Source organism: Delphinus delphis, chromosome 5 (genome assembly GCF_949987515.2).
Source record: "Delphinus delphis chromosome 5, mDelDel1.2, whole genome shotgun sequence".
Classification (NCBI taxonomy): Eukaryota; Metazoa; Chordata; class Mammalia; order Artiodactyla; family Delphinidae; genus Delphinus; species Delphinus delphis.
In genome coordinates, this window is record NC_082687.1 from 39,918,598 (window position 1) to 39,944,092 (window position 25,495).

Sequence of the window (25,495 nt, forward strand, 5' to 3'; positions counted from 1 at the left end):
TTGTAAAGCTGGTTTGGTGGTGCTGAATTCTCTTAGCTTTTGCTTATCTGTAAAGGTTTTAAATTCTCCATCGAATGTGAATGAGATCCTTGCTTGGTAGAGAAATCTTAGTTGTAGGTTTTTCCCTTTCATCACTTTAAAAATGTCCTTCTTCTCCCTTCTGGATCACATAATTTCTGCTGACAAATTAGCTATTAACCTTATGCGGATTCCCTTTTATGTTATTTGTTGTTTTTCCTTGTTGCTTTCAATATTTTTTCATTGTATTTAATTTTTGATAGGTTGATTAATATGTGTCTTGCTTGTTTCTCTTTGGGTTTATCCTTTATGGTACTTTCTGTGCTTCCTGGTGTTATTGACTATTTCTTTCCCATGTTAGGGATGTTTTCAACTATAATCTCTTCAAATAGTTTCTCAGTCCCTTTCTTTTACTCTTCTTCTTCTGGGACCCCTATAAGTTGAATGTTGGTGCATTTAATATTGTCCCAGAGTTCTCTGAGACTGTCCTCGGTTCTTTTCATTATTTTTTCTTTATTCTGCTCTCTGGAAGTTATTTCCACCATTTTATCTTCCAGGCCACTTGTCTCTTCTTCTGCCTCAGTTATTCTGTTATTGATTCTTTCTAGAGTATTTTTAAGTTCAGTTACTGTGTTGTTCATCACTGTTTGTTTGCTTTTTAGTTTTTCTAGATCCTTTTAAAATGTTTCTTGTATTTTTTCCATTCTGCTTCCATGATTTTGGATCATCTTTACTATCATTACTCTGAATTCTTTTTCAGGTGGGTTGTCTGTTTTGTCTTCATGTATTTTGTCTTGTAGGTTTTAATTTTGCTTCTTCAACTGTAACAAATTTTTTGTCCGTTCATTTTTTTTTTTTTTAATGGGTGGTGCTGTGTTCCTGTCTTACTGGTTGTATGGCTGAGACGTCCAGCACTGGGGCAGTTGGATAGAGCTGGGTCTTGGTGCTCTGATGAGGAGCTCTGCAAGGCCTCACTCCGACAGATATTCCCTGGGGTCTGAGGTTCTCTGTTAGTCCAGCGGTTTGGACTTGTAGCTACCACCACAGGAGCTCAGGACCTACCTCTGGCCTGGGAACCAAGATCCCGCAAGCTTCATGGCATGGAAAAAAATATGTATAAAGAATAAAATAAAATTAGAAAAATAAAAGATTTATTAGGGAAAATAAAACTATAAAAGAATCAACAACAATGAATCAACAGATAAAACAGAACCTCGATCTACAAGAGGAAAAAAGGAACGAGAAGAAAAAGAAGCCTTGGCTAATGGGGGCAGCATTTAGGTGGGGCTGCAACTTAGGCAGGGTGGGGTTTACTGTGGGATGGGACCTTGGTGGGTGGTGGGTGTTATGTTCAAGCATGGTGCAGGGCCTCTGCTTAGGAACTGCATGTGGTAAGGAAGGCCTCTGGAGTGTGGAGTTCAAGAGTTTGGAGGTGGGGCCCTGAGTGAGTGTGTTTGGGTGGGATTTAGGGCCAGCACTGTTGGAGGGGGTCTTAGAGGTGGTCTCCGAGTGTAGAGGTAGGGCCCTGGGTGGGGGTGTAGGGATGGGGCTTGGGCTCTGTTTGGCAGGAGGGAGGCTCCGAGGGCAGATGATTAGGCCCAGGAGCCCAACAGGCTCCCTGGTGCCTAAGTGGACAGGGAAAGCACTGGCTCCATTCCCTTCTGCTCCTTTGCAATCCCCCCATCTCCCCCATCCCCTCTGGACCCTTAACCATGGGTGGATCCCCCTGAGTGTAGGAACTCCTCCCCTCCCTCAGTCACCCCTCAGAGGTGCCAGTCCAGGAGGTCTGGCCTTTAGTTTCACTCCCCCTTCTCCCCCTCCCACTCCCTCAGGACCCACATAGTTGGAGGGAGCCTAGGTGGGCAGAGGATCAGGCCCAGGATCTCAACAGGTTCCTGAGGGCCCAAGTGGGATGAGAAACCTGGCCACACTCCCTTTTGATCCTCTGCCTTCCTAATGGTTTCCCCATTTCCCCCTTCGGGTGTGGGATCCCCTCCCCTACCCTAGCTGCTCCTCAGGGGCGCCAGTGCCATCCTGCCTCCACTTCTCCTCCTCTTTCACTCCCCCCAAGCCTCACGTCCTACCTGGTTGCTAGGGGTTCCTCCCATTCCCTTAGGTATCTGTGGTCACCCACTGGTGCCTGGTAGGTGCCCTAGTTATGATGAGATGCAAATTCTGCAACCTCCTAGTATGCCATCTTGTCTCCACCCCTCTCCTAGTATATTTAATTGAGTTTTTAATGGGGAAGAAGACAGAAGGAAAGGCAAAGGCAGAAACGTGAATAAGAAGCCATGGTTTGACCCAATTTTGGTGTATCCTAACATCAACCATCCATTATTCTCATACTTCAGGAAGACTGAGGTTCCTCTGCTTCCCTGAAATGCTTCCTTCTCCCCATTCTTTTGCCAATCTACTTGACCAGAGAAAAAATACAACTCAGATCTGTACAGCACGTTGGGGTATGTAAAACTCTCTCAAATATGTTATCATTTAGCTGTTAACATAGCCCTTTGACTTCAATTAGGTCTGTATGTATGTATGTGTGTATTGTTATTACCATTTACAGATAAGAAAACTAAATTTGAGAGAGGTTAAAGATTTCTAAAAAGTTTATAAGACTAGGAAAACACTGAGCTGAGACCACAAACCAGGTTTTCAGACTGTAAATACCCAATGGCTTTATATTCCATGGTATTCCACCAATTACCCCAACCTCGGTGAACAATAGAAACCTCAGCTTAGGAAAAAGAATCTTATCTCCTTCCTAGATTCATGTCACAGAAATCCAAAACATGAGGGAGAAAGGTTAATGACTTCAGAAATAACTTTTGTGTACTACAGTACAATGCCAAAGGAGAACCAATGAAAGACAAGCAAGTTGAAAATTAGGAGAAAAAATAAGAAACTTGCATTGGTTTTAACTGGCCATTTGTAAGAGGGAACTGTGAAAAGATCCCAAATTATGCTGATGTTCTGTATGGAAGATGTTCATCAACTCTACTCCACTTCATTAAAATTTAAGAAGACACAAGAAAAATTGAAATCAGATGTAAATATAATTTTAACAATTTTATTATTATAAAATTAATGCATGTTTACTCTTTTAAAAGTTAAAAACACAAACAGAAAATAAAATAAAATTACAAGCTCCCATTATCTCTTCACCCCCAAATAACCACAATTATGCTGGTATGAGTCCTCTCTGGCTCTGTTTTCTGTGCATAAAAATGTATCCTTTTTTCTGTACTCTACATATAATTTTATAAGTTTTCTTTTTTCATAGCAATTTGATGTGAACATTTGTCTATATTAGTGACAATATTAAACAGGCTACAATGTATCCCCTTACATGAATGTGCTAAAGATAAGGGTATTAGAATAAATAGGAGAGATATAATATTTGACCTAATTTTCTGTTTAAATATCTTATAGAAAAGAATAACAAAGCAAAAAAGACTTACAACTGAAGTTTGCAACTACCTGTACACAAATTATTGAATTTATGACAGAATGAATATCTCTAGGTGTCCATCAGGGCCGGACCAAAAAGGCGAGGGCCAGGGACACCCAACCATTGTCCACAGACAACTGACATACTGTGATTTCAAAAGCGCTGGAGTGGTCCTGATGGTTAACTCCTCAACATCTCTTCCACCCCATGTGATTAATCTAAGCCAATTAAGCTAGTATTGTTCACCTTGCAAGTAACTGGTTTAAAAATGCACTGAAGAGTTCATTCTGGGCAGTGTCACTGCCAGGGACACTGCTTGGCAGTGGCAGGCAAAAGTTTTCTCACTCAGAGAAAGAGAAGGGGACAGAGAGAAAGATATGCCTGTATGGTTCTTCTGGACATTGTCAGTTTTGGATGTGACCCCTGGAACCAATGCTGTGATCCTGCCTGAGAATGAGACCAACAAATGGCAAAGGGCAGAGCCAAGAGAATCACATAGGAAAAAATCTAGCACCCTAAAGAACTACTACACTTGGAACTCTATTCCCCCTACACTCCTTGTTAAATTGGGCAATCTGAGCAGAGATTTCTGTTAGTCACATCATCCCTGATTCCAGCACCGTGTTCCCCATGACACTGTCCTTTAGATTCTTAGGGAAAATCTTTTCTAGCCTGGAATTTTCTCTACAAACAGTAATCAGTATATCTTAATGGTATAAAAATTATATGTATGGGACACCATTTGATAGCTGCATTTATTCTTCAAGATTATTTTATTCAATTCAATTATTGAATTCAATTGAATCAAAAAGCTCACATTTATTCTTCAAGATTTAACTGGGGAGTACTGTGAGGACTCTGACGTGTGTGGAAACACGTGGTGAACTGATGGGGTGGGTGCCCTCAGGCATCCATTTGAATGGACTTATTTTTAGGAGAGGTTGAGGAAACAGTCTCTCCCTTCAGAGGAAGGGAGAGAGCATGCATATCTCATGACCCAGCCCCATGAATCACTAATGCCCCCACAGAAACAGTCTGAAGTAAGAAAATGAAGGACATATTTCTTCTACAGACTCTTTGAGACAGGCCACAGTAGCCCTAACTTGTACCTTGGTGAGGAAGTTTGACTAACAGTAGATGAGATACATACTCTACCTATCTCACCACAGTTAAACGCAGCTTTGGCACATTGAGGAATCCAAAGACTAGCATCACCTAAAATCTGTGGTGCTTGGCCCCTTTGGGAATGCTGCACAACCAGGGTATTTGGGAAGCACTCTTAGCTCTGACACCATTAATGATGCTCATGCAGGATACTGGCTGTAATGGCTGCACACAAACTTTCAAATAATTTCAAGGTCAAAGTCTTGGAAAGAGAGGCCAGAGCAAGAGAGGGAGAACTCAGCAGATCTTGTGTGGACATTATAGTTCACTGGATTGTGTGTGAATACATGTGAGATTGAGCTGTTACTTCGAGTATTAACTGAAGAGACTGGCTCTGATATGATCAGGAGGGATCCCATAACACATCAACCAGGGATTACTACCATTTTGTATTCTAGGATTTATCCCTGGATAAAATCTTTTCATCAAGAAGGTATGCCACCAGAGTCATGTTCTGGCCCTGAACAGAACTGGTATTCTTATTTCACACCCCCAGCTTAGGTTAGGGTATGCTATAAACATCTGGAAACCCACCATTGCTTTAATTGTAAGGATCTTATTGAGAACAAAATTTGTGTGTCTCCTGTAAGATTAAGGTAAGAAATTTGCCTCAGACCTTATTACCAGGAAAGTTTTGTCTTTCTTGAAGAATGTATGTTTTCTTCTTCAAAGACAATGAGAATGTTTTATCCAGTCACATTTTTCTCCCTCCTTGTCCAGCCTCATACTAACGTTTCCCTTAGTGTTATCATCCTATTTGTTGTGTGTTTTCCCTCATTGTACTCCCCCACTACACACACTTCATTGTATAGGAGCCTAGTGAACAACTGCACATCCTTTAAGAACTGAAGTGCAGGGGCAGGGAGAAGATAAGAAAGACAGAAGGGCCACAGGAAGGGAGGAAGTTTAGCTGAGAGAGTAGGGGAAGGCAAAAAGGAGGGAAGAAAGGGGAAAGAGGAGAGAAGAGGGGAAGAGAAAAAGGAGGGAGACAGTAAGTAAAAGAAGAAGAAAGAGGAAGGAGGGAAGCAAAGATATAAAGTGAGATAGAGCCTCACTGTGGAAGAGTGCCTCACAGTTTGCATGGCACCTACACTGGATCCTGCCCATTTAGAAGATGGTGAAATTCAATGATCAAAGAGATAACAATTAAGAAACTTTCAAAATCAAGCACTAGTAATAACTGTTAGAGAGAGGACATAAAACTCCTTCCTGTTTTCTAATCAGGTTGTCTTTCATGTGTACCATATGAGGTGATAAGAAAACACACAGACGCCTCATCCATGGTGATTGGTGTCAAGGGAACAGAGGAAGTGCTCCATTCTCGCCAATAAATGTGGCAGAATACTAGCCGAGTCTGGTTATCAGAGGAGTGAGTTGATGACTCTGTGCTCAGAGAATCCAGCACTGCCAGGATATAAGAGGGGACAGGGAATAAGCCAACCGACCTGCAAAACCTTGGAGGGGCAACCTGAAGATTTTATAAGGGAGGGCAGGAAAAAGAAAGCACCCAAATTATTTATTTCCTTGGTCAAACTGTTAAACACCAATCCCAATTTGAGGATTGTTTTCTACCTTCAGCCACTTATTTCATATATATATATATATAATACATTTTTTTTCAGTGAAGGAGATCCACTATCCTTTAGAAAATTCTACAAGATATATAGACATTATTTACTTCATTACATAGCATTGTGTTTGTTATCATGGTGAAACAAGGGAAAATCAGATTTTGTTTTTCCTGGAGTATAAAATCTAGTTGACTCATGAAGGTGAATGTGGAGAATAAATGAACTCTCCAAAGTTCCTCATCAAAACTCTTCCTGCGGAATCTAAGAGCTCACCACAACTTTGTTGTGTGCTCTGTGGCTGACAGGTTCTAGGTGCTCCAGCTGGGTGTCAGACCTGAGCCTCTGAGGTAGGAGAGGCGAGTTCAGGATATTGGACCACCAGACACCTCTCAGCCCCACATAATATCAAGCGGCGAGAGCTCTCTCAGAGATCTCCTTCTCAACACTAAGACTCAGCTCCACTCAATGACTAGGAGTTCCAGTACTGGACACCCCTTGCCAAACAACTAGCAAGACGGGAACACAAACCCACCCATTAGCAGAGAGGCTGTCTAAAATCATAATAAGCTCACAGACACCCCAAAACACAGCACTGCATGCAGTCCTGCCCATCAGAAAGACAAGATCCAACCCTACCCACCAGAATACAGTCACCAGTCCCCTCCACTAGGAAGCCTACACAAGTCACTGAACAAACCTCACCCACTGTGTGCAAACACCAAGAAAACCTGGAACTATGAACCTGCAGCCTGCGAAAAGGAGACGCTAAACACAGTAAGTTAAGCAAAATGAGAAGAAGACACATTCACCAGGAAGCCTACTCAACCCACTGAACAAAACTTACCCACTGGGGCAGACATTAAACACAATGAGAAATAAGAACCTGAGGCCTGAGAAAAGGAGACCCAAACACAGTAAGTTAAGCAACATGAGAACACAGAGAAATACTCAGCAGATGAAGGAGCAAAGTAAAAACTCACCAGACCAAACAAATGAAAAGGAAATTGGCAGTCTACCTGAAAAAGAATTCTGAGTAATGATAGTAAAGATGATCCAAAATGTTGCAAATAGAATGGAGAAAATACAAGAAACGTTTAACAAGGACCTAGAAGAACTAAACAGCAAACAAACAATGATGAACAACACAATAAATGAAATTAAAAATTCTCTAGAAGGAAACAATAACAGAATAACTGAGGCAGAAGAACGAATAAATGACCTGGAGGATAAAATAGTGGAAATAACTACTGCAGAGCAGAATAAAGAATGAAAAGAATTGAGGACAGTCTCACAGACATCTGGGAGAACATGAAACACACCAACATTTGAATTATAGGGGTTCCAGAAGAAGAAGAGAAAAAGAAAGGGACTGAGAAAATATTTCAAGAGATTATAGTTGAAATCTTTCCTAATATGGGAAAGGAAATAGCCAATCAAGTCCAGGAAGCACAGAGTCCCATACAGGATAAATCAAAGGAGGAACACACCAAGACACATATTAATAAAGCTATCAAAAATTAACTATAAAGAAAAAATATTAAAAGCAGCAAGGGAAAAGCAACAAATAACATACAAGGGAATACCCATAAGGTTAATAGCTTATCTGTCAGCAGAAACTCTGCAAGCCAGAAGTGAGTGGCAGTACATGTTTAAAGCAATGAAAGGGAAAAACCTACAACCAAGATTACTCTACCAAGCAAGGAACTCATTCAGATTCGATGGAGAAATTAAAACTGTTACAGAGAATCAAAAGCTAAGAGAATTCACAACCACCAAACCACCTTTAGAAAAAATGCTAAAGGAACTTCTCTAGGCAGGAAACACAAAGGAAGGAAAAGACCTACAATAACAAACCCAAAACAATAAAGAAACTGACAATAGGAACATACATATCAATAATTACCTTAAGTGTAAATGGATTAAATGTGCCAACCAAAAGATATAGACTGCCTGAATGGATACACAAACAAGACCTGTATACATGCTGTCTACAAGAGACCCACTTCAGAGCTGGGGACACATGCAGACTGAAAGTGACGGGATGGAGAAAGATATTCCATGCAAATGGAAATCAAAAGAAAGCTGGAGTAGCAATTCGCATATCATACACTTTGACTTTAAAATAAAGATTATTAAAAAAGACAAAGAGGGCAGTACATAATGATCAAGGGATAAATACAAGAAGAAGATATAAAAATTGTAAATATTTATGCACCCAACATAGATAAAAATTGTAAATATTAATGCACCCAGTATATAAAACAAATGCTAACAGCCATAAAAGGGGAAATCAACAGTAACACAATAATAAGAGGGGACTTTAACACCCCAGTTTCACCAATGGACAGATCATCTAAAATGAAAATAAATAAGGAAACACAAGCTTTAAATGACACATTAATCAAGATGGACTTAACTGATATTTATAGGACATTCCATACAAAAACAACAGAACACACTTTCTTCTCAAGTGCTCATGGAACATTCTCCAGGATAGATCATATCTTAGGACAAAAATCAAGCCTTGGTAAATTTAAGAAAATTGAAATCTTATCAAGTATATTTTCCAACTAGAACACTATGAAACTAGACATCAATTACAGGAAAAATACTGTAAAAAATACACACACACAAAAAAAGGAGGCTAAACAACACACTACTAAATAAACAGGAGAAAATAGAAGAAATCAAAGAGGAAATGAAAAAATACCTAGAAACAAATGACAATCAAAACACAATGACCTTAAACCTATGGGATGCAATAACAGCAGTTCTAAGAGGGAAGTTTATAGTAATACAACCCTACCTTAAGAAACAAGAAAAATCACAAATAAACAACCTAACCTTACACTTAAAGCAATTAGAGAAAGGATAAAAAAAAAAAAAACCCAAAGTCAGCAGAGGCAAAGAAATCATAAAAATCAGATCAGAAATAAATGAAAAAGAAATGAAGGAAACAATACCAAAGATCAATGAAACTAAAAGCTGGTTCTTTGAGAAGAAAAACAAAATTAATAAACCATTAGCCAGACTCATCAAGAAAAATAGGGAAAAGATTCAAATCAACAGAATTAAAAATGAAAAAGGAGAAGTAAAAACTGACACTGCAGAAATACAGAGTATCACCAGAGATTACTACAAGCAACTATAGGCCAATAACATGGACAACCTGGAAGAAATGGACAATTACCTAGAAAAGCACAATCTTCCAAGACTGAACCAGGAAGAAATAGAAAATATAAACAGACCAATCACAAGCACTGAAATTGAAACTGTGATTAAAACTCTTCCATCAAACAAAAGCCCAGGAGCAGATGGCTACACAGGTGCATTCTATCAAGCATTTAGAGAAGAGCTAAAAACTTCCCTTCTCAAACTCTTTCAAAATATAGCAGAGGGAGGAACACTCCCAGACTCATTCTACCAGGTCACCATCACACTGAAACCAAAACCAGAGAGAGATGTCACAAAAAAAGGAAACTAAAGTCAATAACACTGATGATCACAGATGCAAAAATCATCAACAAAATACAAGCAAACAGAATCCAACAACACATTAAAAGGATCATACCTGCTGATCAAGTGGGTTGATCCCAGGAATGCAAGGATCCTCCAATATACACAAATCAATCAATGTGATACACCATATTAACAAATTGAAGCATAAAAACCATATGATAATCTCAATATATGCAGATAAAGCTTTTGACAAAATTCAACACCAATTTATGATAAAAAACCCTCCAGAAAGTAGGCATAGAGGGAACTTACCTCAACATAATAAAAGCCGTATATGACACACCCAGAGCCAGCATCATTCTCAATGGTGAAAAACTGATAGCATTTCCACTAAGATCAGGAACAAGACAAGGTTGCCCCCTCTCACCATTATTCAACATAGTTTTGGAAGTTTTAGCCACAGCAATCAGAGAAGAAAAAGAAATAAAAGGAATCCAAATCAGAAAAGAGGTAAAACTGTCACTGTTTGCAGATGACATGACCCTATAAATAGAGAATCCTAAAGATGCTACCAGAAAACTAACAGAGCTAATCAATGAATTTGGTCGAGTAGCAGGATACAAAATTAATGCACAGAAATCGCTTGCATTCCTATACACTACTGATGAAAAATCTGAAAGGGAAATTAAGGAACCAGTCCCAGTTACCATTGCAACAAAAATAACTCAGAATAAACCTACCTAAGGAGACAAAAGACCTGTATGCAGAAAACTAGAAGACACTGATGAAAGAAATTAAAGATGATACAACAGATGGAGAGATAGACCATGTTCTTGGATTGGAAGGGTCAACATTGTGAAAACGACTATGCTACCAAAAGCAATCTACAGATTCAATGCAATCCCTATCAATCTACCAATGGCATTTTTCACAGAACTAGAAAAAAAATTTTCACAATTTGTATGGAAACACAAAAGACCCCGAATAGCCAAAGCAATCTTGAGAAAGAAAAACAGAGCAGGAGGAATCAGGCTCCCTGACTTCAGACTATACTACAAAGCTACAGTAATCAAGACAACATGGTACAGGCACAAAAACAGAAATATAGATCAATGGAACAGGATAGAAAGCCCAGAGATAAACCCATGCCCATATAATCACCTTATCTTTGATAAAGGAGGCAAGACTATACAATGGAGAAAAGACAGCCTCTTCAATAAGTGGTGCTGGTAAAACTGGACAGCTACATATAAAAGAATGAAATACACAAAAATAAACTCATACACAAAAATACACAAAAATAAACAAAACAAACATACACAAAAATAATGAAATACACAAAAATAAACTCATACACAAAAATACACAAAAATAAACAAAACAAAAATAAACCATACACAAAAATAAACTCAAAATGGATTAAAGACCTAAATATAAGGTCAGCCACTATAAAACTTTTAGTGGAAAACATAGGAAGGACAGTATATGACATAAATCACAGCCAGATCCTTTTTGACCCACCTCTGAGAGAAATGGAAATAAAAGCAAAAATATCGGACCTAATGAAACTTAAAAGTTTTTGCACAGCAAAGGAAACCATAAGACAAAAAGACAACCCTCAGAATGGGAGAAAATATTTGCAAACGAAGCAACTGACAAAGGATTAATCTCCAAAATATACAAGCAGCTCATGCAGCTCAATATCAAAAAAACAAACAACCCAATCAAAAAATGGGCAGAAGGCTTAAATAGACATTTCTCCAAAGAAGATATACATATTGCCAACAACCACATGAAAGGATGCTCAACATCACTAATCATTAGAGAAATGCAAATCAAAACTACAATGAGGTATCACCTCACACCTGTCAGAATGGCCTTCATGAAAAAAATCTACAAATAATAAATGCTGGAGAGGGTGGGGAGGAAAGGGAACCCTCTTGCACTGTTGGTGGGAATGTAAATTGATACAGCCACTATAGAGAACAATATGGAGTTGTCTTAAAAAACTAAAAATAGAACTACCATATGACCCAGCAATCCCACTACTGGCCATATACCCTGAGAAAACCATAATTGAAAAAGAGACATGTACCACAATGTTCATTGCAGCACTATTTACAATAGCCAGGACATGGAAGCAACCTAAGTGTCCATCAACAGATGAATGGATAAAGAAGATGTGCCACATATATACAATGGAATATTACTCAGCCATAAAAAGAAATGAAATTGAGTTATTTGTAGTGAGGTTGATGGGCCTAGAGTCTGTCATACAGAGTGAAGTAAGTCAGAAAGAGAAAAACAAATACCGTATGCTAACACATATATGCAATCTAAAGGGAAAAAAAAAAGGTTCTGAAAAACCTAGGAGCAAGACAGGAATAAAGACATAGATTTAGAGAATGGACTTGAGGCCTTGGGGAGGGGGAAGGGTAGGCTGGGATGAAGTGAGAGAGTGGCATGGTCTTATATACATTACCAAATGTAAAATAGATAGCTAGTGGGAAGCAGCTGCATAGCACAGGGAGATCAGCTATGTGGTTTGTGATCAACTAGAGGGGTGGGATAGGGAGGGTGGGAGGGAGACACAAGAGGGAGGGCATATGAGGATATATGTATACGTACAGCTGATTCACTTTGCTATACAGCAGAAACTAACACAACGTTGTAAAGCAATTATACTCCAATAAAGATGTTAAAACAAAACTAAACACCCCCCAAAAATAAAATAGTAACTAATGCTCTGCATTCCCTACTAAATACTTGTTCTTACCTTTTATGTTTAAGCTTATAATTATTCTCTGTAAGGTAATAAGATTGAAGACTGTAATTCCTCACTAGAATAAGCCCCAATAGTAACAAAACATGGGTAGTGCTGCAATAATAAATGTATTAAGCCAGAAAAACAAACAAACAAACAAAAACTTCCTCCTTTTTCACAATCAGGGGCCATCTTAGAAAATGAAGTCATGGTGATAGCTCACTTATTAACCAGAACTGCAATTCAGGTCTACAAACCTCCACTTCTAGTACTACAGATGTTGTAATAAGACACTCTTACCTGCTCACCATAAGTGAGGAACATGTGAAAATATTAATCCCAATTTTATGTATTAGGGCAAAGAATGAGCAAAATATGGTTTGGTCAATTCATTGTCCCAATTTTCAAAGCACTAAGCACTGTATATTTAAAATTAAATGGGGGAAAGAAGATGTAACACAGCAACCTAGGTAAGAGGAATGATTTGGATGACTTTATTAAACTCATCCTGTAACCTAAAAAAAGAGAGAAATGGACAGGTCACCAGGCTGATGGGAGGTAAGCACTAAAGCACAAATAGAAAATTCAGGCCATGTTGCTGATACAGCTCTGTGTTGACTGATGGCACTCACTGCCATTAGCAACATCATTGTTATCTCACCTTAAGTGAGATTGAAAGCTACCTCGGGGACTGCAAGGGAGGCATGAAACTACTTAAGCAAATATCAACAATAAAATTTTAGGTCTATCTTATTTTATTTTATTTTTTTTGCCTCCACAAAGTTACGTGAATAAAGTAGTCTATATTAAATATCATGGATGAAGAAGTAAAATTTTGAGCCACATTACAAAACAAAGCCAAAGAAATTAGTATACAAAAAAAATGTTTGCAATCTGAATGAAAATTACAGTTGCCAATAGTGCAAACAGATATAGAAAGCTAATAAATCCCAGGTGACAACAAATTGATAAAATATTAAGAACTCTAAATGAATAGAAATAGCAAAGCTTGTTAAAAAAAAAAAAGGCAACAACTTCTTTGGATAAATCAGATAACTATGTAGTTCATCCCAGAAAAAGGAATAAAATAAATTCTGATTTCTTAATCTTACTTTTAAATCGTGATATATATTCACCTTGGGGTTGAGAGAAAAAGAAATTCTGATTCTAAAATAAACATTGCTGTCACATGTTGGTGACCTCAAGGAAATATTGTGGGTTAGGAGGAAAGATAGGAAACCCAGATTTAATGTCCTTAGAGAAAACTAATGAACTGGTGATTTACCTCAGGAGACTGGAGAAACTGAAAACTCAAATCAAAATATAAAAAGAATACATCAATGCTTTGTTCTCAAGTTTCTTTAGAAAGTAAGTGCTCCGCTTGAAAGCAGTAAATGCAAATGCATAGAATTCTTAAGAAACAATAAAATTTATACCTATGGATTTTATATTCCTTTATATTTTAGCCTCTGTAATATTTTACATCCTCCTCCCAATCTGTGATTCTTGTTTTCCATATCCCTGTTTTAACTCAAGAATTTATGTTGAAGAAGACCAAAAAAAAAAAAAAAAAAAAAAGAGTAATCTAAAAATCCTTTACAGGAGAGGGAGCTTCAAGATGGCAGAAAAGTAAGACATGGAGAACACCTTCCTCTCCACAAATACATCAGAAATACATCTACGTGTGGAACAACTCCTACAGAACACCTACTGAACGCTGGCAGAAGACCTCAGACTTCCCAAAAGGCAATAAACTCCCCACGTACTTGGGGAGCACAAAAGAAAAAAGAAAAAACAGAGACAAAAGAATAGGGATGGGACCTGCACCAGTGGGAGGGAGCTGTGAAGGAGGAAAGGTTTCCACACAGTAGAAGCCCCTTTGCGGGCGGAGACTGTGGGTGGCGGAGGGGGGAAGATTCAGTGCTGCGGAGGAGAGCGCAGCCACAGGGGTGCGGAGGGCAAAGCGGAGAGATTCCCGCACAGAGGACTGTTGCCGACCAGCACTCACCAGCCCGAGAGGCTTGTCTGCTCACCCGCCGGGACGCACGGGGCCTGGGACCTGAGGCTCGGGATTCGGTCGGATCCCAGGGAGAGGACTGGTGTTGGCTTCGTGAACACAGCCTGAAGGCGGCTAGTGCGCCACGGCTAGCCGGGAGGGAGTCTGGGAAAAAGTCTGTACCTGCAGAAGAGGCAAGAGACTTTTTCTTACCTCTTTGTTTCCTGGTGCGCGAGGAGAGGGGATTAAGAGAGCACCGCTTAAAGGAGCTCCAGAGACCAGAGTGAGCTGCGGCTATCAGCATAGACCCCAGAAACAGGCATGAGATGCTAAGGCTGCTGCTGCAGCCACCAAGAAGCCTGTGTGCGAGCACAGGTCACGGTCCCCACCTCCCCTCCTGGGAGCCTGTGCAGGCCGCCACTGCCAGGGTCCCGTGATCCAGGGACAACTTCCCCGGGAGAATGCATGGTGCACCTCAGGCTGATGCAACGTCACGCCGGTGTCTGCCGCCACAGGATCGCCCCGTACCCCTCCCTCTCCCTGGCTTGAGTAAGCCAGAGCCCCTGAATCAGCTGCTCCTTTAACCCCGTCCTGTCTGAGCGGAGAACAGACGCCCTCAGGCGACCTACACGCAGAGGTGGGGTGAAATCCAAAGCTGAACCCAAGAGCTGTTCAAACAAGAAGAGAAAGGGAAATCTCTCCCAGCAGCCTCAGAAGCAGCAGATTAAATCTCCACAATCAACTTAATGAACCCTGCATCTGTGGAATACCTGCATAGACAACGAATCACCAGAAATTGAGGAGGTGTACTTTGGAACCAATGATATATTTTTTTTCCCTTTTCCTCTTTTTGTGAGTGTGTATGTGTATGCTTCTGCGTATGATATTGTCTGAATAGCTTTGCTTTTACCGTTTGTCCTAGGGCTCTGTCTGTCCGTATTTTTTTTCTTTCTTTTAGTATAGTTTTTAGCGCTTGTTATCATTGGTGGATTTGTATTTTGGTTTCATTGCTCTCTTCTTTCATTTGTTTAAACTACTTTTTAATTGTTTTCATAATTATATTTTATTTTAATAACTTTTTATTTTATTTTATTTTTTTCTTTCTTTCTTCTTTTTTTCTCCTTATATTCTGAGCCATGTGGATGACAGGCTCTTGGTGCCCCAGCCAGGCATCAGGTCTGTGCCTCTGAGGTGAGAGTGCCAAGTTCAGGACGTTGGACCACGAGAGACCTCCCAGCTCCACATAATATAAAATGGCAAAAATCTCCCAGAGATCTCCATCTCAACGTCAAGACCTAGCTCCACTCAATGACCAGCAAGCTACAGTGCTAACACCCTATGTGAAACAACTAGCAAGACAGAAATACAACACCCCCTTTAGAAGAGATGCTGCCTAAAATCATAATAAGGTCACAGACACCCCAAAAGACACCACCAGACGTTGACCTGCCCACCAGAAAGAAAAGATTCAGCCTCATCCACTAAAATACAGGCACTAGTCCCCTCCACCAGGAAGCCTACACAACCCACTGACTCAACCTTAGCCACTGGGGGCAGAAACCAAAAGCAACAGGAACTATGAACCATTAACCTGTGAAAAGGACAGCCCAAACACAGTAAGTTAAGCAAAATGAGAAGACAGAGAAACATACAGCAGATGAAGGAGCAAGGTAAAAACCCACCAGACCTAACACATGAAAAGGAAATAGGCAGTCTACCTGAAAAAGAATTCAGAATAATGATAGTAAAGATGATCCAAAATGTTGCAAATAGAATGGAGAAAATACAAGAAACGTTTAACAAGGATCAAGAGGAACTAAAGAGCAAAGAAACGATGATGAACAACACAATGAATGAAATTAAAAATTCTCTAGAAAGGATCAATAGCAGAATAACTGAGGCAGAAGAAAGGATAAGTGACCTGGAAGATAAAATAGTGGAAATAACTACTGTAGAGCAGAATAAAGAAAAAAGAATGAAAAGAACTGCGGACAGTATCAGAGACCTCTGGGACAACATTAAATGCACCAACATTTGAATTATAGGGGTCCCAGAAGAAGAAGGGAAAAAGAAAGGGACTGAGAAAATATTTCAAGAGACTGTATTTGAAAACTTCCATAATATGGGAAAGGAAATAATTAATCAAGTCCAGGAAGCACAGAGAGTCCCATACAGGATAAATCAAAGGAGAAACATGCCATGGCACATATTAATCAAACTATCAAAAATTAGGGCTTCCCTCATGGCACAGTGGTTGAGAGTCTGCCTGCCAACACAGGGGACATGGGTTCGTGCCCCAGTCTGGGAAGATCCCACATGCTGCGGAGCAGCTGGGCCTGTGAGCCATGGCCACTGAGCCTGCGTGTCCGGAGCCTGTGCTCTGCAACGGGAGAGGCCACAAGAGTGAGAGGCCCGCGTACCACAAAAAAAAAAAAAAAAAAAAAAAAAAAACTATCAAAAATTAAATACAAAGAAAAAACATTAAAAGCAGCAAGAGAAGAACAACAAATAACATACAAGGGAATCCCCATAAAATTAACAGCTGATCTTTCAGCAGAAACTCTGCAACCCAGAAAGGACTGGCAGGACATATTTAAAGTTATGAAAGGGAAAAACCTACAACCAAGATTACTATACACAGAAAGGATCTCATTCAGATTCGATGGAGAAATTAAAACCTTCATAGACAAGCAAAAGCTAAAAGAATTCAGCACCACCAAACCAGCTTTACAACAAATGCTAAAGGAACTTCTCTAGGCAGGAAACACAAGAGAAGGAAAAGACCTACAATAACAAACCCAAACAATCTAGAAAATGGTAATAGGAACATACATATCGATAATTACCTTAAATGTAAATGGATTAAATGCTCCAACCAAAAGACACAGGCTGGCTGAATGGATACACAAAAAAGACATGTATATATGCAGTCTACAAGAGACCCACTTCAGACCTAGGGACACATACAGACTGAAAGTGAGGGGATGGAAAAATATATTCCATGCAAATGGAAACCAAAAGAAAGCGGGAGTAGCAATTCTCATATCAGACAAAATACTTTTTAAAACAAAGATTACAGGAGACAAAGAAGGACACTACATAATGATCAAGGGATCAATTCAAAAAGAAGAGATAACAATTGTCAATATTTATGAACACAACATAGGGGCACATCAATACATAAGGCAAATACTAACAGCCATAAAAGGGGAAATCGACAGTAAAATAATCATAGTAGAGGTCTTTAACACCCCACTTTCACCAACGGACAGATCATCCAAAATGAAAATAAATAAGGAAACACAAGCTTTAAATGATACATTAAACAAGTAGAACTTAATTGAAATTTATAGGACATTCCATCCAAAAAAAAAACAGAATACACTTTCTTCTCAAGTGCTCATGGAACATTCTCCAGGATAGATCATATCTTAGGTCACAAATCAAGCCTTGGTAAATTTAAGAAAATTGAAATCGTATCAAGTACCTTTTCAACCACAACGCTATGAGACTAGATATCAATTACAGGAAAAATATCTGTAAAAAATACAAACACAAGGAGGCTAAACAATGCACTACTTAATAACCAAGAGATCACTGAAGAAATCAAAGAGGAAATCAAAAAATACCTAGAAACAAATGATAATGAAAACACGATGACCCAAAACCTATGGAATTCAGCAAAAGCAGTTCTAAGAGGGAATTTTATAGCAATGCAATCCTTCCTTAAGAAACAAAAAACATCTGAAATAAACAACCTAACCATACACCTAAAGCAATTAGAGAAAGAAGAACAAAAAAACCAAAGTTAGCAGAAGGAAAGAAATCATAAAGATCAGATCAGAAATAAATGAAAAAGAAATGAAGGAAACGATAGCAAAGATCAATAAAAGTAAAACCTGGTTCTTTGAGAAGATAAACAAAATTAATAAACCATTAGCCAAACTCATCAAGAAAAAAAGGGAGAAGACACAAATCAATAGAATTAGAAATGAAAAAGGATAAGTAACAACTGACACTGCAGAAATACAAAGGAGCATGAGAGATTACTACAAGCAACTATATGCCAATAAAATGGACAACCTGGAAGAAATGGACACATTCTTAGAAACGCACAACCTTCTGAGACTGACCCAAGAAGAAATAGAAAATATGAACAGACCAATCACAAGCACTGAAATTGAAACTGTGATTAAGAATCTTCCAACAATCAAAAGCCCAGGAGTAGATGGCTTCAAGGCGAATTCTATCAAACAGCTAGAGAAGAGCTAACACCTATCCTCAAACTCTTCTAAAATACAGCAGAGGGAGGAACACTCCCAAACTCATTCTACAAGGTCACCATCACTCTGATACCAAAACCAGACAAAGATGTCAAAAAGAAAGAAAACGACAGGCCGATATAACTTATGAACATAGATGCAAAAATCCTTAACAAAATGCTAGCAAACAGAATCCAACAGCACATTAAAAGGATCACACACCATGATCAAATGGCATTTATCCCAGGTAAGCAAGGACTCGTCAATATATGCAAATCAATCAGTGTGATAAACCATATTAACAAACTGAAGGAGAAAAACCATATGATCATCTCAAGAGATGCAGAGAAAGCTTTCAACAAAATTTAACACCAATTTATGTTAAAAACCCTCAAGATAGTAGGCACAGAAGGAACTTAACTCAACATAATAAAGGCCATATATGACAAACCCACAGCCAACATCATCCTCAATGCTGAAAAATTGAAACCATTTCCACTAAGATCAGGAAAACGACAAGGTTGCCCACTCTCACAACTATTATTCAACATAGTTTTGGAAGTTTTAGCCACAGCAATCAGAGAAGAAAAAAAATTAAAGGAATCCAAAAGAAGAAGTAAAGCTGTCACTGTTTGCAGATGACATGATACTACACACAGAGAATCCTAAAGACACTACCAGAAAACTACTAGAGCTAATCAGTGAATTTGGTAAAGTAGCAGGACACAAAATTAATGCACAGAAATGTCTTGCATTTCTATGCACTAATGATGAAAAATCTGAAAGTGAAATTAAGAAAACACTCCCATTTACCATTGAAACAAAAATCAAAAAATACCTAGGAATAAGCCTACCTAAGGAGACAAAAGACCTGTATGCAGAAAATTATAAGACACTGATGAAAGAAATTAAAGATGATACAAATAGATGGAGAGATATACCATATTCTTGGATTGGAAGAATCAACATTGTGAAAATGACTCTACTACCCAAAGCAATCTACAGATTCAATGCTATCCCTATCAAACTACCACTGGCATTTTTCACAGAACTAGAACAAAAAATATCACAATATTTATAGAAACACAAAAGACCCCAAATAGCCAAAGCAATCTTCAGAAAGAAAAACAGAGCTGTAGGAATCACGCTCCAAGTCTTCAGACTATACTACAAAGCTACAGTAATCAAGACAGTATGGTACTGGCACCGGAACAGAAATATAGATCAGTGGAACAGGATAGAAAGCCCAGAGATAAACCCACGTACATATGGTCACCTTATCTTTGATAAAGTATCAAGACTATACAATGGAGAAAAGAAAGCCTCTTCAGTAAGTGGTGCTGGGAAAACTGGACAGCTACATGTAAAAAAATGAAAGTAGAACACTCCCTAACACCATACACAAAAATAAACTCAAAATGGATTAAAGACCTAAATATAAGGCCAGACACTATAAAACTCTTAGAGGAAAACATATGCAGAACACTCTATTACATAAATCACAACGAGAACCTTTTTGACCCACCTCCTAGAGAAATGGAAATAAAAACAAAAATAAACAAATGGGACCTAATGAAACTTAGAAGCTTTTACACAGCAAAGGAAACCATAAACAAGATGAAAAGACAAGCCTCAGAATGGGAGAAACTATTTGCAAATGAAGCAATGGACAAAGGATTAATCTCCAAAATATACAGGCAGCTCATGCAGCTCAATGTCAAAAACACAAACAACCCAACGCAAAATGGACAGGAGACCTAAGTAGACATTTCTCCAAAGAAGATATACAGATTGCCAACAAACACATGAAAGGATGCTCAACATCCCTAATCATTAGAGAAATGCAAATCAAAACTACAATGAGTTATCACCTCACAGCAGGCTGAATGGTCATCATCCAAAAATCTACAAGCAGTAAATGCTGGAGAAAATGCAACCCTCTAGCACTGTCGGTGGGAATGTAAATTGATACAGCCACTATGGAGAACACTATGGAGGTTCCTTAAAATACTGCAAGTAGAACTATCATACCACCCAGAAATCCCACTCCTGAGCATATACTCTGAGAAAACCATAATTCAAAAAGAGTCATGTACCACAATGTTCATTGCAGCACTATTTACAATAGCCAGGACATGGAAGCAACCTAAGTGTCCATCAACAGATGAGTGGATAAAGATGTGCCACATGTATACAATGGAATATTACTCAGCCATAAAAAGAAACAAAATTGAGTTTTTTGTAGAGAGGTGGATGGACCTAGAGTCTGTCATACAGAGTGAAGTAAGTCAGAAAGAGAAAAACAAATACCGTATGCTAACACGTCCATATGGAATCTAAAAAAACGTCATGAAGAGCGTATGGGCAAGATGGGAATAAAGACGCAGACCTACTAGAGAATGGACTTGACGACACAGGGAGGGGGTAGGGGAAGCTGGGACAACGTGAGAGAGTGGCATGGACATATATACACTACTAAGTATAAAATAGATAGCTAGTGGGAAGCAGCCGCATAGCACAGGGAGATCAGCTCGGTGCTTTGTGACCACCTAGTGGGGTGGGATAGGGAGGGTGGCAGGGAGGGAGACACAATAGGGAAGAGATATGGGGATATATGTATATGTATAACTGATTCACTTTGTTATAAAGCAGAAACTAACACACCATTGTAAAGCAATTATACTCCAGTAAAGATATTAAAAAAAAAATCCTTTACAAATCTCCATTAACTATCTTAGTGGGGGAGCTTGTATTTAATTGACTGTAGTTTATGCAAATACGATCAGAGGAATTAACATATTGGAAGGAGCTGACATTTTTCCTGATATATTGAATCATTAGCATGACAGAATCACTTAAGCTGGATTCACTAACATCAGGTTTCCTCTCATTATTGACCCCTACAGAGTAGGCTCTGACAAGTGGAACTGCTGCAAAGTTCATTAATAATGTGGAATAAATCAATTGTTCAGGAAATACTGAAAACAGATGACACTGACCTCATGCATTTCGCAAGTTCAGCACAAATACATCCCCACCAAGGACACAGAATCTCCCCCATGTCCTTTTCTGACCTACCCATGGAACCTTGTCTTCAACCTCCCCTGTCCTCAAGCATCCCAGGGGGAAACAGCTCCTCATCCCCCTGTGAACACAGTAGGCCAATGGACATTCAAAAAAGAAATCGCTTCAGGCCTGAAAAGAAAGAACATGGAGGCTTTTACAAGATTTACAAACATAAACTGAGTGATGGCCATGACTTAGGGTGTGTACTTAGGCTTTTTTTCACATTTGTAGCTAATATTTCAAAAGAACTATTTCTATTTCCTAACTAACAAGAACACAGCTTCTGTGGGTTAAAGGGTATGATCAGGAATAGGGAAAGGCCAAGAACATAACCTGGTCTATTTTTTATGATGCAGCGTCAGCTAGTTCTAGGATGTGAAGAATTCCTTACTGTAGATGTTGTATCCTATGGCTACAGGTAACAACATGCTTTCTAAGTACAATCTCTGTATTACTAGCATCACCTCAACACTTTTCAAATTGTAATCACTTAAGTAACTTTGTCACCTAGAAGTTTTAATTTAAATATGTCTGCGCTCCCAAAACCTTTTGCTGTGTGTGTTTCTATGTTATACAATATAATCAGCTTGTGTTAGTCTGTGCTATTGGGGCAGAAATAACATGGACAAAGGAAATCCAGAGAATCCAAAAATAATCTGATTTTAGCCAATTGATTCAACTTCTCACCCACAAACCCTCAAATTGAAACTCCTTTCCTTGATTGACTTTTCCCCTCCTCAGAACTGCTTAATAATAATGTTAATGAACAGTGTAATAACCAAAAAGAGGGTGGAAAGAGAAAAGGCAGAGAATTAACAGAAGAGAATAATCTACGAAGTAGGAAACTGGTCATAATCTACTGAGAATGAATTATCTAGGTTCGTAAATTAGTGACATATTCCTCTGTATGTTTCCTTTCTTTTTTTATCAGATTACCTATAAATATATATATATATATTTAAAAAGTGAGTTCCAACAGTATAGACATTACACACAAGAATTCTTGAGAGAAAAATGGACATAAAACATTCCCATTAAACCATTTTTTTGGCGGGAGAGGACTTGATAGGGGATAGTAATGGATAGTGTTTACATAAAACCTAAATTGCCTTGATATTTAGGGGATATCTCCACTGGTTTCATTTCTTTTAATTTTTTTAAATTGGGTTATCTGTAAAGATTTCATATGCCTCAGAGCTTCTTTGAAATAATTAGCAGAAGTCTCAGAGCACATAAAACTGAGGCTCCCTCTGTGAATGCATACTTCTCTGGTCCCTGGCTGGCTCCTTCTCCTTTGGATCTCAATATAAATCTTGCCTCTTCAGAGGAACAATACCAGAGCAGTCTTCACTATATTTCTTATATTCACACCCTTTTTATTTCCTTTCTAGCCCTTATCATATTATAATTGCTATGTTTGTTCATTTAATTAGCTCATTTCAAATTTTTAGCTCCTACCTAATTAGAAGGTAAGCTGCATGAGGACAGTAATATTGTCAATTTTTCATCATAGTGACTGGCATATTGTAGAAAGGTAATAAGTATTTGTTAAATGGATGAATAAATAAGAATGTGAGCACTTTACATACATCCATCTATTAATGTTTTATTTCTTGGAATTTAGCATAAAAGCTCATTCTAATTCCATTTTGTTTTACCGTCCCCAAAACCAAAGTAATTCAACCAGCTTAAAATTCTGTACAGAAGAGTTCTGCACAACAACAAAAAACATTTAGCAACCTCTGTTTTAAGTATAACCACTAATCATTACAGAAAATTTGAGTAGAACCCTCTTTTGATAGGAAAGCAAACGAAAAATTATCCTTAAGTTTCTACTAAGAGTGCAGTAAGAAGAAATCAGATTCTTCTTAAAATATGACAGCCCAGAGAAATCCTTTACATACAGTGTTCTATACCACAGTGTTTAAAATGACATAAAATAACATCAGAAATCACACTTACTCTATAGTGGTAATCATTTTACAATATATAACACGTGGTACCTTTTAAACTTAACAATGCTGTATCTCAATAAAAACTAATTGTTTAAAAAGAAATCACACTTAAACTGCCTCCCAGTTTTAATTCATTTATTGAACAAATATTTATGTTGGGCTCCACTTATATTCCAGAGACAGAGCTTCACTGTGATTGTGAAGACAATACAGACACAGAGCTTAAAACTAACTCATATATAATAACTCTTTTCAATATAAGAAATGCTTTTCAATCTACTGTTTCTTTAAACTTCCAAGCCCAGTTTTATGCTTTTTGAAAATATCAAAGCATGGCTTGTAGGCCCAAGCCCCCAGGTAACAAAATCAAAGAAAGCCTGAGGCTCAAAAACTAGAAAAATAACTAAGGCCTCTCCAAATTTAAACAAGACAAAATTACGTTTGTAGAATTCCATTTGTTTCCATCTGTGTAGCTATAGGCTACATATTTAAAGTAATTAAATGTGAAAGTGAAAAGAAAGATATCAATCATGATTCTGAAAACTAATTTGAATGCTTTGGAAATACTTGATAAAGGCAAGTCATTTTGATGGACAACTGTGAAAAAAAGAAAATTTAAAAATCTGAAAGAATTCTGAACTCAGATTTCTCCACAATTTATTGAGGTTCTTACTTCTCTTCAAAGAAAATGAAACAGAAAAACACATAAAGCACTTGACATGTCATTTATACAAGAAACATGAAAATAAATTCCAAAAGCAGGCCCATGCTAAAATAAAACCAAAAGTAGTGAAATAAGTCAGACAAAGACATATACTGTATGATATCACTAAGAAAGCTGAACTCATAAAAAGAGTAGAATGGTGGTTACCAGGGGCTGGGGAGTGAGGGAAATGGGTGAAGGTGGTCAAAGGATACAAACTTCCAGTTATGAGATAAATAAGTTCTGAGTAATCTAATGTACAGCATGGTCATTATAGTTAATAATACCATATTATACAATTGAAAGTTTCTAAGAGAGTTGATCTTAAATGTTCACACCACGAAAAAGAAATGGTAATCATGTGATGTGATGGTGGTGTTAGCTAACACTACAGTGGTAATTATTTCACAATGCATAAGTGTATCAAATTAACATGTTGTACACCTTAAACTTGCACAATGTTATATGTCAGTTATATCTCAATAAAGCAGGAAATAAATAAATAAACAAATAAATTAAATTTTTGAAAAGGAAAAAATAGACAAAACCCATAAATAAATAAATTTTTTTAAGAAAAGTAAATATATATACAAATTCAACAAAGGAAAGCCTTTACACTACTTTTTAAAAAAATGACTAATAAAATACACTTAAACATTTGAAGCTAAAATAAAATCTTTAAATTATGTATGACTTTTACAAATTCCAGTTTTAATAATTTTTCAATTAATTAACTAAGTACCACCCTGAGCACTTTGGAAAAGAGGGCTTCTATTGCATCTATAAAGAAATGATCATCAGGTTGTCATGAGGACTCCACATTAAATATTAAAAACAAATAGATTAATAATTTCACTGTGGTGACAGGAAATTGGAAACAATCCAGGTGTCCATGTGTAGACAGGTCCTGTGTAGATAGGACAAATGTGATGGAGGAGCAATTAGAAGCAAGGTACACATAGAGCAACATGAATGGCTCCTAAGGTCAAGTGACGAGTGAAGAAAATTTAGGAATAGAATGAAATATATATTGTGTGATAACCCTTATGTAAGTTAAAGATATATACACACAGAACAATTATACAC